Raw genomic sequence first — 17,907 nt, forward strand, 5'->3', positions numbered from 1 at the left:
ATCCTCCGAGGCGTCTGAAAAGAAGATGGCCACGAGACCTTCTAGTTTAAATTAATGTTTGAAGTACCACCAATGGGTGGTTCCTTCCCAAGATTATCAAGTGTATATGAAACATACTACATATTTACCTATTGTATTATTTTGTACAGTTGTAAATTACAATAAATAAATAATTAAAAAAAAAAATTCTTGCGATTGTTTTAATTTTTTATACTTATCATTGTTTATTTTATATTAATACTATTTTATGTCTTCCTTTCTTTTGTTTATATATAATTTTCTTGTCACTTAATTTTTACATAATATGTATCCTACCTTAATTTAAATTATTGTATCTTATTGTTGTAATGTTCTTAGTTGTTTTTGTATCTTTTTAGCCCCTAATGAAGCCCTGCAAAGTGGGGTGAAACGTGGGACATTTAATAGTTAAAAACTATTTGTTCTTTTTTGACCGCAACCCTGACCATCTTCTTATATTTTTAAGTTATAAGGTCAACTATATATATATAGTTGACCATATAACTTTAAATATAAGAAGACGGTCAGGGCTGCGATCAAAAAAGAACAAGTTTTAGTTTTTAACTACTTAATGTCCGACGTTTCACCCCACTTTGCAGGGCTTCATCAAGGCTTAAAAGACACAAAACAACTAAGAAATTACAAAAAATAAGATACAATAAAATAAATTGAGGTAGGATACATATTATGTAAAAATTAACTTCAGTTCGATTTATTGTCTATGTCTGTTTAACCTATCTCTTTGAACAGATAGGTGGTCCTGATTTGTCCTTTGTTCATTTATTATGATATAATATCATCATTATTAATTTTATTTGTATTTATTCTTTCACGAACTTTATTTAATCTCAACTTTCTTCTTCATTCTCCATCTGTTAGTGTGTTTAAATTTCGTGTTCCCACATCTACTGTTCTGTTTTTTTTTTTTTTTTTGTTTTATATATATATACGTTTACTGTATTTTGTTTTAACTGTATTTTACGTAATTTTAAATTTTTATTCTACCTTAACATCCCATTCGTTGCAGATTTGACCCAAACCAGATATGCGTCTTTTTATTCCAAACTCCTTAACCATCCTAACCCATTAATTCTTAATCTTTCATCCTTAACAATCCCTGATAATCCTCCGAGGCGTCTGAAAAGAAGATGGCCACGAGACCTTCTAGTTTAAATTAATGTTTGAAGTACCACCAATGGGTGGTTCCTTCCCAAGATTTTCAAGTGTATAGAAACATACTACATATTTACCTATTGTATTATTTTGTACAGTTGTAAATTACAATAAATAAATAATTAAAAAAAAAAATTCTTGCGATTGTTTTAATTTTTTATACTTATCATTGTTTATTTTATATTAATACTATTTTATGTCTTCCTTTCTTTTGTTTATATATAATTTTCTTGTCACTTAATTTTTACATAATATGTATCCTACCTTAATTTAAATTATTGTATCTTATTGTTGTAATGTTCTTAGTTGTTTTTGTATCTTTTTAGCCCCTAATGAAGCCCTGCAAAGTGGGGTGAAACGTGGGACATTTAATAGTTAAAAACTATTTGTTCTTTTTTGACCGCAACCCTGACCATCTTCTTATATTATTATATAACATTCATGATAATATACGTTTAAATTATATTAGATGTAGTAAAATTATTATTAAACCCTATAATAAAACTGATCACTGATTAATAAATAGAAACGTTACTAATTTTTTTTTTTTTATAACCGAGTGTTCTGTATAACCGTAATAGCCACTATCTCATACAAGGTTTTTAGTTGAACTTTGTAAGGGTGAAATGTAAAAGTGTGGTTTTTCACATCTTAACTGTTCTTTAGCAGTCAGTATTGTTTATTCCTGTTTTGATTTTTTTCTTTTTATTATTAAGTATTATTAATTTTGTCTTATCTTTTTATTAGATTGATGACAGATTAAAAAACGAATTTAGAATATTTTACATCTGATTATTCTTAGTAGTCCAATTCTTACATTTTTTATGGTGATAATGTGTTTTAGCTTACGTTTGAATTTTTTTTTTCGCGCAGATTGCGAAAAAAAAAATTACAGGAATACAGATTGCGTGGTGAGAGCAGTTTAGCCCGGTTTGTTTGAGTTTATTAGTAAGAGAGGTACAACTGTAACTAAAGTCACAAGTAATGCTTCTATTTACTAATCTTAAAGTTAAGATTAGAATTGCATTCTGTACTTTTTTTTTTATTATTTATTTATGAATATTTACAACTGCATTTGCATAAAAATATGTTTAGTAAATTTAACGTAAATTTATGATGGAGTGATACAGGCATATAGAGAAACTACCCATTGGTAGCATTCTAATAATACTTCTACATTAGAAGGTCTTAAGGTGCTTCTTCTTTTCAGGCGCCTCGGAAGATTGTCAGGAATGGAAGAGGAAGGAAGGTTAGAAACTAGTGGGTTTGGGTGTTTAGGGAGTTTATAATAGAAGGATTGATAGCTGGTTGGATATGGAATATTGAGGTCTTTAAGGATGTAAGGAGCATTTTACGAAGGATTTTGGGTTGTAAGGATTGGATACGAGAGGAATTCCAAGGTTTTGTTGAGCCCAAAGCTCGACTCCTTTGACCAGATAATCCTTATGATGGTCATGTAGATCAGTCATTTGTAATGGATTGGAAGTTAAGACAGTTTTATAGTAAGTTCTGTAATAGTTGGAATCGACGTGCAATATCCTGCCTTTTCAGTCTTGTGTGAGGATTCCAAGTTAGTGGTTCGTCCAGATGTAGTCCAAGGTAGAGCAACATTATTAGAAGATACTGTAGGTATCCGGTAGGTTTACGACGAAGAATAAAGGTGATTGATTAGATGCCATTTATTTTTACCCCCAAATTTCGAGGGGGGAGTTAAACACAATTCTTCGAGGGTTGTGATATGGAATTGGAATAATTAAAGGGTCATTATTAACTGCGAGCATAGTGCATGTGTCATCGGCAAACGTGGTGATGATAGTGTTAGGATTGGTTGGGATATCTCAGCCATATAGACTGTGAGAGGATGGGACAGAGGATACTACCTTGAGGAACACTGGCGGACTGAGAGAAGAGGGATGAGTAACCATTGTAGTATACTTAAAATAATTTAGCATTGAGAAAGGAATGGATAATGAGAAAGTATGTAGGAGGTAGGAATTTCCAAAGTTCTGTACTTTTTAGTGTTTAATAATTAGATAAGAAAACACCTTTTGAAAAAATACTATTTTTTTCACATATATGGTATATTCCGAGGTTAAGTATCACAAGTGAAAAACAAAGAAACCGCATTGTTTAGGATATTAATGTCTAAACGTTTTCATTGTTATCAATTATTGAAATATTAATATATCCAATTACTTTACTAACGTAAAGTTAACCCTAACATTTATATGAATTTTTTAAGAAGTGATTGAAGTGAAGTGATTAATGTATTAATTGGATCTTTCAACATACTTTTATCGTGAAATAAAGATTTCCTAAAATAAACGCAAGATTTGTATTTCCCACCATTCGCGCGGTACATTCTGTTAAAAAAAAAAATTTGAAAACAGGTAGTTTAGGGTTGGTAAAAATGGTGTGTTACACGATAGAACAACATGTTTTCATTGTTGAACAACAAAAAGTCTTTGACAATTTAGAACATAACATGGCCGGAATAGAGATTTAATTCGTCAACTGTGAAGAGAGATTGAAAAATACAGGCAAATTAAATCAATTGGTGATGCTAAGCACACTTGTCCAAAAACAAGTCGTTCAAATGTCGATATCGAAGCAGTGCGTGAGAGAGTCGGTGAAAGTAAGTTCAGGATCATCAAATCGGCGTCGTGGACAAGAATTGCAAATTTCAAGAAGCTCTCTACAGCGTATACTCATTGAACATCTGCATCCCCATGCTTGCGAAGTTCAATTGACACAAGATCAGAAGCCTAATGAATGCACAGTGAAGAGAGTTCGTAGAATGGATTATTGAATTTTATATTTAAAATGTTCCAATTATCACAATGACTACGTCTACAAATGCCCAGTAATCTTGGTAGGTCTGCAAAAAAAATGTCACGGGCTTTCGAAATTATACTGACACCACTGCAAGAAAACATAAAGTTTATAATGACTCATCATCACTTAATTTCTCAGAATAATTCTTAAAAAGAAATTAAATATGAATCACTATAGAATTTTAAATTAATTGTCTCTTACAGAGTTCATGACTAATCACTCAATGGAATTCAACCTTGAACTTTTGCTTTTAATACAGGCTTTTCATTCAAATACTGATATTTCCTCAATAAAAAAAAACGTGTTACTCTTTTTAGGTTGTGTAATCGTAAAGTACATACTTAATTGACCGTGTCTTCTTCAGGTGGGAATGTCCACATCCGTGCCGGCAGTTAATGGATTTCGAAGGCCGTAGAGCTTATAATATAGTACAAATGTATTACAGTAGAGAAGAATTAATAAGAATAAATATTACACTAATAAGAATAAATTATATTAACTAATTATAATTTTAAGCTGGATATTTTATTAAGCCAAATTAAGATTTAAATTATATATAAAATTAATATTAAATTTTTTTTTTTTAATCTTTAGATCTTTCTTTGTAATCTCTTTAGAAAGAAAAGATTCCCGTGTAAGTCTATCGTCTGTATGAGCCAATATCTTATACATATATTTGTATAATATTACTATTATTATAGTTTGATAATAATCAAATACTAACAGAACTTTTAAAATATATGTAAGAAGAAATAAATAAGAAAACCATATTTACATATAAGAATTAATTGACCAGTGGTTTACAGAATTACAAAACCAGGCAAGTACATTTACAATTTATTTTTTAACAGTTTGCTACAATATTACAATAACTATTTTTGGAAGATATTTTTTGTGATAATCTAATAACAAAATTGTTCCAAAAAAAATTAAAATTTTCTAATGGACTTAGCTTATTTTAAAATTGTAATAAATATAATTTTTCATATCATGATCGCTTATGATTTACCTGTTTTTGGTAGAAATTTTTTTCTCGTGGAAATCTAATGACAATATTGTTACTTAAAAAAAAAAATCAAAATATGCATAAAAACTTGGAAGCTAATAAATATATAATTCTATACATTATAGTATATAAAATATGAACTCCATAAATATTATTATACTGAACTACAAGACTAATTCTGGCAAAGGTATTGTAAAATATAATAGCCTAAAACTTCGGGAATGCATACACCAAATCATATAAAAAAAGAAAAAGTTCGTTAATTTTTATACTGCTATTTTGAGCACATTTTCTTTACGCCGTGTTTATATTATTGAATTAGATTTATTATTATATTGATTTAATTTTTTCTACATATGTAATATTTCTTTATTATTATCGTTAGGATTAAATTTTTTCTCTCATTATTTTATCCTGTAAATATATTATGAATAACCACACAGAGCTCTAAAAACCTTTGTCCTCGATTAAGGCAGCTGGTATTAATATTATTCAATAAATAAAGTAGATTTGAAAAACAAATTTTTTTGGTGATGTTATAATTTTAGCTAGCCCGTTTAAACAAAATCAATTTTCTCAAGTTAAAAAATATATTTAAAAAAATCGAAAATTTAGTATCTTCTGTTTTATTTAAATTAATATCTACGAAAAAATACAGTTTTTAAGGACTAAAAAATGAAGAATGTGTTAAGCAATAGTGTATAATTTACAATTAAACTATACGTACGTATAGAATACTCTAGTGCAACTGAAGGCCAAACCTAAATAACCCAGCCAGACGTTTACCCTTCCTGTTTTATCACTCTGAAATGCCTCCACCTACGCTCTGATGGATACCGTTAGAATAAGAGACTTGAACAGCAGTTTTCAATCCTCTGTTGGAATCTTAAGGCCATCTGTCCATATCGGAATAGGAAATAAAAACTAACAAAAGGGAAATTAAATCATATATAAATTAGTTTGCTATATTTTCTAAAAACACTTATGATCTTGCGTGTGGTAAAAAAAAAGTATTCAGAGGAAGTAAAATACCTTGAACAAAAAATAACATATATTCACTTTTTATAATTATTAAAACAAATAACCATAAACATTGTAAAAAAGAGTTTATTTTTTTATTGATTTTATTCTCATATGTACGCAACTATGAAGGATAGGCTATCCTACAGAGGGAGGTGGAAATAATAACTTTTTTATTTTATTTTAACATAATCATTACTTAAGCAAAGGTTACATTTTTGAGTTGATGGTGAATATTATTCTTCATATTATCTTAGTAGAATTACAATAATGAAAAACACTTACAACATATCAGAACACACCAAATGAAAAAAAGTCATATTAGTTCATCATAGTTCTCGTGAGTAATTGTAGAATAAGGTAGGGTAATACAACTATAACATATATTCCAAAAAAAAAATTGTTTTCTAATTTCAGGCGCATTTAAAAAAAAATGTAGTTCTAGATTTAAGCAAAAGGGAATTTCGACTCCGGCGAACCTAAGAAATTGTATAAATTTAGATTTAAGGTACTTCAGACGATGAAACCACGTTCTGACATAAGTAACCTTTCATTTTACAAGGTCAAGTTGTTAGTCTGGGTATAATTCAGAAATTTCTGACGGATAAATTTTAACTAATTGGCTTTAACAGATTATGGATTTTCATATTAAAATATAACCATAAAAATAAGTAAACTGATAAAAAAAAAAACATAACAATCTATTACCATTTTGTTATTTAATAGCAAAGTATAAATAAAAAAATGGGGTGTAAAACTCTACTTTAATTCAAAGAGAATGTGAAGCCAAAAAGATGGGAGTTGACCACGCCCTCGGAGCTCCAGTTTACGTCGAGTTCGATAGGAATGTCCGTCATTCTAATTTAAACTGAAACAGAAGGTGATTGGATCTTTCTCTACTGTCACGTTCATTATAAGCCCCGGCTCCAGTTTTTAAGGCATCTTACCCTCTCTATTATACTACTTCCTTTAAGGATAAAAAAAATAATTAAACATATATCCCAGAAGAACAAAAAAGCTTATTCAAACTGTTTTAAGCCATAGTTGCACGAACTTCAAGGTTAAACTTATCCTACTTTATTTAATTTATTATTTTTTCTCTGTATTTATTTTTCCTGAAAACATGTTATAAATGGTTTACATATAGTATTAATGACTCTCGCCCTATATACCCAGTGTAGTAAATAGTAAACAGAGAAAACAAAAATTGATGAGATGAATTTTTAAAATCATCAAAATCACTTTCGATAGTGTAGGGTGTACCTTGTAGATATACCTTGTGCCATAGACCATTATATTATATAGGCCGCTCGAACCAGTCTCTCCACGCATGCCTGTCTTGGGCTACTGCTTCCCAGTTAACAGCATGCATCTTTGTTGATTCTGTCTATATAACTGGTTAATGGCATCACACGTGGTCTCTTGCCAATTATACTGTATTCATTGTTTTGTAGAGTTGTCTTGTATAAATGTACCATAAAGCCTTGAGTTGATCAATGAAAGAAACCATCCATAGAAAGAACAGATGTGAAATACAAAACGGCATTTTAGTAGGTCACGTAGATTAATCTATATATAAAACTACAGAAAGTGAGATTTTTGGTATTCACAGAATTGAGATGACTCCTGTTCTTGATACAACGAGGCAAAGATCACTGTTGAAAATTATTAATATTAAAACAAATTATATTTTTTCTTTGATCATAATTATTCGCTGAAACAATTTTGCCAAGCAATAATTACAGACAGTTATTGTAGCCTACGTCACTTGAGCTAATCACTTTTCAGTGACATCACATGACCAAGATTTATGAGGTTTTAACAATCGGATACATCACATCCTTGAATAGTAGTTCTCTGAATCCGTGAGTCAAAAAATTACCAGTTTTGTAGTTCATTCAAAAGTACGGACAATATTTATAAATACTTCGTACCATATTAGATATAATTAATTGAAATTTATAAAATTTATAATAAATTAATCTAAGAGAATAAAAAATGCACTGCTCACAATTAAAAAAGATTATCATATTAATTATTTAATTAAATAGAATAAATCCTTAAATAGCTTTAAATAATTAAAAGATAAATTAAATAGTAATTATTTAATATGAAGACAAATCAGCTTTTCATCACTAATCACCAATCATTAAGGGACTCGCATGTTTCGGTGCCAGGGTTAAGGAGATCACGAAACCCCAAAACACGGCACTCAATTATGCAGAAAATAGACCCCAATATCGTGTGTACAAATGAAATGTAAATGTAATAAATATACGGTATTATTCGTTCACGGCTGTATCCGAAAAATTTTATTTTATTTATGTATTCACCTATTTATCCATATATATTTTTTGCCTTGCCTTCATTTATAAAAACAAATTAATAACAGAATAGAAAAAAAGGAAAAAGTTTTAATAGAAAAGGTATATTTAAACAAGTTTAAAAAGTTTGACTCAACATTTGAGGACTTTTAGTGTAGGTTTATATTATGGTTATACTACCTCTTGAGCTTACACCATGTATAGAAGAATGTTGCTACATTGTGTATTAGAACCAGAAGAGCTGTTGAGTGATGACAGGCGCTGAAGAAGGTGGGAAGTTCACCCATTTAACAACAGTGAACATTCATACTTATTACATCTTGGAACAACATTAATACTTATTACATCTTGTTCAGCAGGTATCTCATTTTATTCCCGAAAAAAAAAAAAACACTCAATTTCGACATACGACACACTCAAAAAAACGAAACAGTGTGCTCAACAAGTTGCAAGAGCCGAAGCTACCGTTAACGTCGTAATATGCGCCTTATAGTACAAGAGCCCAAGAGGAGAAAAAAGCAGTTATCTCACCCCAATTTTTGATTACTTTAATGAAAACTATGTATAATTACTAGTAAAAATCGACGAGTCTGCCAAGTATAGGTAGGGGGAATAAAAATGGCGGTTGTTTAAAAGCGATAAAAAAAACTAATTTTTCATTCGGAGCTCTATATCTCAAAAAGTAGGAACAACACAAGAAAACCTAAGAGAACGTCATTTAATAAAATATGAATCCTAATAGAGTTATTTACGTTAAATATTTTTCGAGATATAGCTTTTTAAAAAGCAACATTTCACAAAAACGTATGGGACGTACTGAAAGGTCAGTAGTTAGTGGATTTATTTTGAAAAAATTATATCTCAATAACCATTTGACGTACAGATGTCTATTAGCACTCAAATTAAAGCTAGTTTAATGAGCTATAAAGTAGTTTAAGATGTTTATCTTCGTAGGAGTAATAGCTTACATGAAATTTGCTAAAATAAATTGATTTATAGTTGTTCAGGCAAATTTTCATTTGCCAAATTTATATTCATAAGTGAACATCATAAAAACAACTACACCTACGAAGATAAGTGTCATAAACTACTTTATAGAAAGTTAAATTTACTTTATTTTGAGTGTTGGCAGACATATGTGCGTTCAATGGTTTCTGAAATGAAGTTTTTCATAAATCAAACTTATTGTCCGAACAACTATAAATCAATTATCAGTAGTTTTCATGATAACTAATCAGTTTTGGCTAGTAATTATACATAGCTTTCATTAAAGTAATCAAAAATTGGGGTGCGATAACTGCCTCTTTTTCTTCCCGGCTCTTGTACTGTATATGTTTGCAAGTTATAGGGGTGTGACGGTTGAACGTTGTGGTTGGGTGTCTAGACGCATGTTCGCCAGCAATGACGGTAGAAAATAAAGGACGCACGTCTTGACGTCTATCGCTGAACGCTACCGCGTCTAGTAACTGCATTTCTATTTGTTCTGTATTATATTCCAGCTATTAAATGCTTCAACGAAAAGAAACGTCGCGTCCTGACGCCACAGTATAAATCTTATAGATGCATGTACTTAATTTTTTATCAAATATACATTAAAACTGTTATCAATTTTTTAATATATAATAAAAATAATAAAGAAAGTTTTAAAATGAATTAATTTATATAGAAATTAAATTAAAAATATAGAAATAAGTAAAGTGCTCTAGAGGTGGCAACTTAAAACACATTAGGGTTCCTGGTACTCAGCTAACCTTGCAATACATTACATACGGTAGTATATAATACAAAATTAGATTGCATGTAAAATGAAAAACGTCCGTGTATTTTAAATTCTCTCTCAACTATAATATAAATATAATAATAATAATTTAAATATCATTGGTATTTTTTAAATTCATTAATTATATATTCAGAACACTGAATGTCCTAAAAATTCCAAAGAAATTATAATTAAGCTTTGTTCTAAAACGTTTGTGAACATTTCCAAGTTTTTATATATTATACATGTTCACCTCCCCTAATGTCTACAATTTTGATTTAATTTTGGCTAGGTTATAACCACCATATTTATCAAAAACCTTTACGAATCAGTGCACCCAGATGCAATTAGCCAAGTTTTATTTTGCATATTTGAGTATAAATGCATATATTTGCATATTTGGACTAGTTGCGATAAATAAAAAAAAAATTAAATTGCAACAATGAATGGATTCCGGATTACAATTGAGGGTTTTCTTAGGAATTCTCTAATTACGAAAAATAAGATTTATAAAATCAAATTTAGAAATGCACCTTTTAATAAATTTTATTATTTTTGTCTATTAGTTTTAGTCATTGTTAATTCTCTTTAAAATTTCAAATTCCTATTTGAGTTTCAGTATTGTTTAATTCGAGATCCTTCAACTGCCAATAATCTACTACGGAAAATATTTTTATTATTTTTAATATATATTCTTTAAGGTTTATGGATATGGAAGGAAACATATACTTATATTATATCAATCAAACTTAATAAAAAAGTTTTTTTTTTATTATTCCAAGGGCCTTTTTTGACATTACTTAATTTACAAGTCTTAAATCAAGTAAATTCAAAAAAACGTTTTTCGAAAAATTGTCTAATATATTAGGAATTTAAAAAAACAATTTATACATATTTTCAGAAAGTTATTCCAGTGATTTATGTGATACAGTATAATAAAAAAAATATATAATAGTCTTTTAAATTTTAAATTACTACTAAAGAGTATCAATTAATTGGTTTTATTACAAATCATTGCTACTGCGTCAGTCTTATTGAAAGGTATATGGAAAAAGATTGGTGGTAAATCAGCACTATCAATGACAGAGTGTGATTATATCATCGATTGTAATCAATTGATGAAACATGTGTCATTCCATTCATCTATCGAAGGTATTTCCCACGGATGCTATGAGCAGTTACGAAATATGTCAAATACCTGTGCGTAATTTATTACTGTCCACATTTTGTTTTCATTGTTTATACCTTTCAGTACTAAAAACAAATCCCTGGAATTCAGAGCATAATTTAAGGCTGATATTAAAGGAATGTTTAAAAAACAAACAAAAACGAACGAGGCTGTAAAAAAATAAAATAAATAATAATAAAGATACTTCAGGGATGACAGCTGATAGTGAAAATAAAAATTCCAAACAATAATTCCCGAGAATCAGAGTTAGGACTAAAAAAAAAAAAAAACTGAATACATAATGAGAATTCAGCATCAAATGATAACATTAAGCAAACGAGGCTGCTGTTATCATTGGACAGTCATAAGATTACAATTTTCTTTTGTTTTAGGTCGATTATGCCAAATAAATTATGCAATGTTTACTAAAGAAACAATTTTTTTTTCTCAGAACAACGCGTATTTTATTTTATTTCTTTGAGATATACTAAAATATTTTTAGAATAACGTATTTTGATTTTTAGAGGAGCGATGACTACTATTTAAAACACTTTAAAGTAAAATACCATTCTGTGCTTTTGAGAAAATATTAAATTTTTTAAAATTATTATAATAAATTTTAAAAAAATATATTTTTATTGGAATTTACAACTGTACATAATTGTACATTTAGTAAATTTGATGTAAGTTATTATGGAGTGATACATGCGTGTAGAGAAACTACCCGTTGGGTGCGTCCTAATGACGTTTTTACATTAGCGGGTCTCGTGGCCATCTTCTTTTCAGGCGCTCGGAGGATTGTCAGGAATGAACGAGAAAGCAAAATTAAAAACTAGTGGATGGTTGGTGGGAGTTTATAATAGGAGGAATGAATTCTGGTTCGGGCTGTGAAACATTAAGGTCTTTATGTATGATTTTTTATTTGTGACAAAGAATGGAGTATTGAGGATTTTACGAAGGATTTTGGATTGTAAGGACTGGACGCGAGAGGAATTCGACGGTTTAGTGTAGCCCCAAAGTTCAACTCCTTATCAGTCATGTAGATCAGTCTTTTATAATAGATTAGTAGTTTAGACCACATCACAAGCAGTTTAAAAAAACAATTATTGTAGGGTATTATAGCGCCTACCACAGGCAAGTTTAACCAAAATAATTAACAATAATAATAAAAATATCCAAACCAGCCTCAACATTTTTTAATTATAATTAAACTCCTACGTTTCAGCCATTCCGGCCAGTCTCAAGGATCTTATTTATATTACAGTCAACATGGTTATCAAAATTTTGCAGGCTATTCTACCTTTGTCAAAATTTATCTTAGTTAATAACCTATTATTATCTAATTTTTCTTATTCTAATTCTATTTATTTTATACTGTCTATTAAAAACTATCACTCTTTGTGAGTTTTAAGAGTTTGTTGTCCAACGTGTTTTACGGATTTGGCAATTGGTATAGGAGTATTATTTAAAGCTATGTTCGAGGAAAGAGTAGATCGTAGTTCTGTGAAAATTACGGATTCTGTTTTTTAAAGCTTAGATATAACCTCCATTTTTTAATTTATTTCGATACATATATATTTTAAGCCTTGTTCAATCTATTAGCGATAGTTGTGTTAATTCGGTGAGATGGGAAGAAAAGCGCTATATTATTGGTAAACTGGGTTATATTAACATTTTTGAATTTCGGATGATCCTCAATGAATAATTTGAATAATGTTGGACTTAACAGGATCCTTGCGGGATAAGTAGATTTGTCTACATACTCTATAAGTAATATAGAAAGATATAATTTAAGGTTATCAGTGGGTGGTTCAAAGGGATTTTAAATGTTCTATTCAAATAATTTCTGATATTGTAGTTCTTAAGTTTCACTATATTTAAAGGCTTTATAAGATTGTTATTCTGGTTTACCTGAAATTGTTCAGTTTTATCATTTAATTCTGTTAGTTTATTTTATTTTTTTATGGGACTCGGTGTGCCTGAGAGGTTGGCCTAGAGTATATTAGTCATTCTAATCATACAGGAAATATCTAAGAGAGGAAGTTCCCGGCCTTGCGCTACGTTCTCAGCTATTACCTTACTAATAGTTTCGATTCCCCGGGTGCTCTATAACGGTAGCTGAAGTTTACTAACTTTTTTTTCTGATCATGTCTAGATTTATTTATTTTGAATTCGCGTTAGGTAATCAATAGGAACTTATTTGAGTAAATAAGTAAACCAGCAAATAGATTGTACTATCAGGGAGGTTGCCTTGAACAGGGCCAGGGTGTTGGAAAAATACTGATAAATCAAATTTTTGATACTCATCAAGACTTAAATCGACATTTTTGTCTTGTATGTTTAATTCGATATATCATAACTATATTAAAGTTTCACTATCGAAAACCAATCTTTTAAAAATTAAAAACAAATCTGAGATATATGGATTTAATTTTGTCAACATTTTCTAACCTTTCTTTCTATTTTTGTTTTTATCTAATTAAAGCTTTAATTTTGAGCTTATTAGCTGTCATAAATGATAAATAATAATTTGAATTGTTTTTTTTTTTCAGCAATTTTATTCCATTTTAGTAACTAGCCTTTTCCATAAGTAATTCAATCAATATTGATTTTTCCTTTTTTTTTTAATTTTCTTTTATGTTTTGTAAAATTTAATACTCCAAACTTCATTAAATAATTAATTTTTTGCTATATATAAATGCATTAATGTCTATATTTTTAATAGTAATTACTATAACTATTAAAAATCTAAGTTATTAATTTATATCATCCTATCGGTCAATTCAATGTAAACCCTCCTCTTTTTTTTTTTTGTTAAAAAAATCTAGGTCCGATATATCAAATTATTTTTTTTGTTTATAATCAATCAACTATTTTGATATATTTGAAAACTATCAATACCATATATGTACAACGATATTTACATATCCAGGACGGGAAATAACTCTGAATTATCAGAGCGTGTCCCTTTTATGTCACAATAATTGGCAATAGGATACTTGAAAAAATAAAACAAGGTGAAAAGGTAGAATGAATAAATCATTGGGCTGTAGAAAAAAGTAATCAAATCACATTTTGGTGAAGATGAAGTTTTATCTCTGACCTGAGTCTGAACCAAATCGATGCTCCGTAATTGCACTACCGTCTGAAATTGTCTAAAATTGACAAAAATTATTGATAATTTCACAATTTTGTCAGCACTCCTGCGAAGATTTGGTTCAGATACAGGTGGATAGCAAAAAAACCTTTCACAAAAATGACACTGGATCACTTTTTCCTGTTTTACCTTCAACCTAACAAATTTAACACCGGATATCTTAAACATACAGCAGATTTTAAAAACATATTGACAAAGATGAGCAAGAACGAGATAGAAAAGAATGGTTAAGGCGGTATAAAATGTAAATGTTTTCTGATACCAAATGGATAAATACAGAAAGCGTATAATAAACAAAAAATGTTTGCTAAGTCCATAGGTCAGTATAACTTCCTTACCTATTTCTGAACCAAATCTTCGCAGGAGTGCTGAAAAAATTGTGAAATTATCAATAATTGTTAGTTAATTTTAGACGATTTCAGGTAGGTATATATAATTACTTATATTTGAAGGTTTGAGTGTAAATTTTATTAGTCGTTGAAAAGAAAATCTACGTGTTTCATGAAAAATACTTCTAGGCATGGTTAAGCAATAGTGGTAGATAGATAGTGAAAAAATTAATACAGGACGACCATTTTCACGCTAATCACAACTTAGCTTCTAATTTGGATCAAATCGATTTTTTAACACGAGCCGATGAAAATTCGTTTAAATATGAGGTGTTCGGTCTTAAAACATGGTAATTGCAAACAAATAAAATCTCAAAATGTTAAATTGTTTATTAAATACAATATTTTACTTTCAACCAAAAGTCACTTACAATTACTAAATATCAACATTATTGTTTGATGACAACAAATTTTAAAAAGATCTAAAACAGCCGATGATGAAAAAAAGTGGAATTATACGAGAAATACGGGATCAACTAGATACTAGCCCGCACATTACCAATAAATTGTATCAGATTAAAGGTTTCGATCTATTAGTTCGAACGAAAATTTAACTTCAGACCAATATACAGATAAAACCAAGTTTGATTCATGTCCAAAACGTAAAATGAGAGCGAAAATTTACGTTCTTGTAAACATATATATATATTTCATTTCCTTTGAATATAAAGATTCCTAAAAATCAAAAAGATAATTAAAAAATGACCAGATTGGGTGACCAATATCTTCCCCAGTAAACTCTGCCTTTGTATGGAACACATAGTAACGTTGTCCGTGTGAACGTACATTTTTAGAACCATTTAGTACTAAGACCCATACATAATGGTTTTAATCAGTCATCTTCTTTATTAGTTTATTACTGCTCTGGCTTCGATATCATATCTTTTACACTTCTTCTTATCTATCCCCACCTTCTATTCTAGACATATAAAGACTTGTATCTCAGAGTTAACGATAAGTCAACTAAACAGCCTTATTTTAGTTGACAGGTGATAATAGATGGCAGAAGTAGTCTGATGTAGTCATAATCTGAGAAACTGGCACAATAAATAGCTAACACCCAATAAAAAGAAACGAAGGATTATTTTGTAAAAAATACAAATTCACTCCTAAATTGTAGCTAGTAACATTAATAACTTTTATTCAAGGGAAACAATTCATTTTATTTTTAATTGGCTTTAATAACTAAAATAACGCCGTTTTCGAATTTCAGGCGCTATTTAAATATTGCTCCATTCAATTATATTAAAGTATCCTCTTCCCGTTTTAAGGAAATATTTCTTAAGTGATATAGGACCGTCGCTCCCTGGGGGTGTTAGTGGGGCGGGTCCGGGGGGGAAGGGTTGCCTTTTGTTTTTGTGTTCTGATCTTCTCTTGTGAGATTGTGGCATGTCGTACCGATTGCCTTTTCTTGTGTAAATCTCAATGACTTATTGATTATTTTTTATTTAATAAAAGATTGAATTCGACATTATAATAAAAAATTAATTTAAAATATTATTTTATAAAACTTAAGAATTTAGGTTGAAATAAAATATATAATCATAAAAACGTATAATAAAAAAAATCTATAATAAAAAACAGGTTTAGAACGTATTTTAATTTTTTTTTTAACTTAGAAAGTGATAATTAGTTAATAACTGGTTATATACTACTTTATTTGCAATACATAATTTTCTCTTACTCGTATTCATTACCAGATTTTATAAATCACTATACATGACAAATGAATAATCAGCAATAAATTAAATTTTTATTAGATTAAATGAATATTAATAAAAGTTTCAGGGACTCCCGAAAATTTCAAAAATTGTCCAAAATATAGTAATAATAAATTAATTAACAAATATTATTTTAGAAATTTAGGTAGAATAAAAAAATAAAATGATAAAAGAATAACAGGTTTTAGAATGTATTTAAATATTGTATATTTTTTAACTTAGCAAATGATAATTAGTTAATTACTGGTTATTTACAATTCATATGTTTTTTGCAATAAATTATTTTCGCTCACCTGCATTCATTACCAGCTTCTATAAACTACTAGACATGATCTATGAAGAATAATTTATTAATGATTCTTCAAAGATCATGTATAATAGTTTTTATTAACTTTTATTAGATATAATGAATATTAATAACTTTTTTGATGGGGAGGAGGGAGTGACTGTAATTTAGTAATATTTAAAAAATTGAGTTTGTATCACTACATCAGTGCTATCATTGGATCAGTGCTAGATCAACGGTTGGGCAAGCAGGTGATTTTATCAGAATCACGCTTGATCGTCATATTTTTACCCAATTAATTTTTTTAAATTTTTACCTAATATATAAAAAGTTAATAAAGAAATACTTAAATTACAAGGAATGCAACATTACTGACCATATACAAGTCAGCAGCAGGGACTCTAACTTATGTGGCGGGCAACAAAACGCAGAAACCATTCCTCAAACCCTAACAAGGGATCCTTCCAGACGGCGTACTTGCCAACAAATTGGACGGCTGCATGGAAGATGGTTGTGTTAAATGCTTCCTCCCATTTCTTTTTACGCTACTGATTTACAACTTCCTCCCTCTGTACTAATAACGTGGCAGTTTGTAGGAATGAGGGAGGTTGTGGATAATTAGAAGGTTACGCAAAGAGGATTACAAGAACGGCCCACGCCGGCACATCCTGTCTCGCCCCCATTGTAATCTAGAGCTCAAAGCATCTCATGAACGATATGAAAAGTGCTCGGTCCAAATTAGGATTGCTAATTGGTGTCATTAACGTTACACGCAGATGTAGGTGTTTTTTTTTATTTCTATAAGTGGGCAAGCAATTCGGACCTGTAATGGAGTGCGTTGACACTGAAAAATAAATTATAAAGAGCTGGCAAAACTGTTTATTAGGCGGTTGGTTAACCATTCATCGTATAGGAACAATAACAGCACGGCTCCTTGCATCACCGGAGAAACGCGAGGACTTAGATCCTTTGTATGAATATTATTTATTTATTTTTTTTTTAAATTACTTTTTATTTATTGATAGATATTACAATCTTCCACACCGTTGTG

The 17,907-nt window shown here is 29.4% G+C and overlaps 1 protein-coding gene across 3 annotated transcripts in view; it reads right to left on the bottom strand.

Moving 5' to 3' along the window:
* The window catches only part of Sarm (sterile alpha and armadillo motif), a 265,336-nt gene that overhangs the window by 154,518 nt on the left and 92,911 nt on the right, over positions 1 to 17,907 (bottom strand). The window lies entirely within an intron of this gene.

The sequence above is a fragment of the Halyomorpha halys genome, unplaced genomic scaffold (assembly GCF_000696795.3).
Source record: "Halyomorpha halys isolate HHAL.00 unplaced genomic scaffold, Hhal_1.1 Scaffold58.1, whole genome shotgun sequence".
Lineage (NCBI taxonomy): Eukaryota > Metazoa > Arthropoda > Insecta > Hemiptera > Pentatomidae > Halyomorpha > Halyomorpha halys.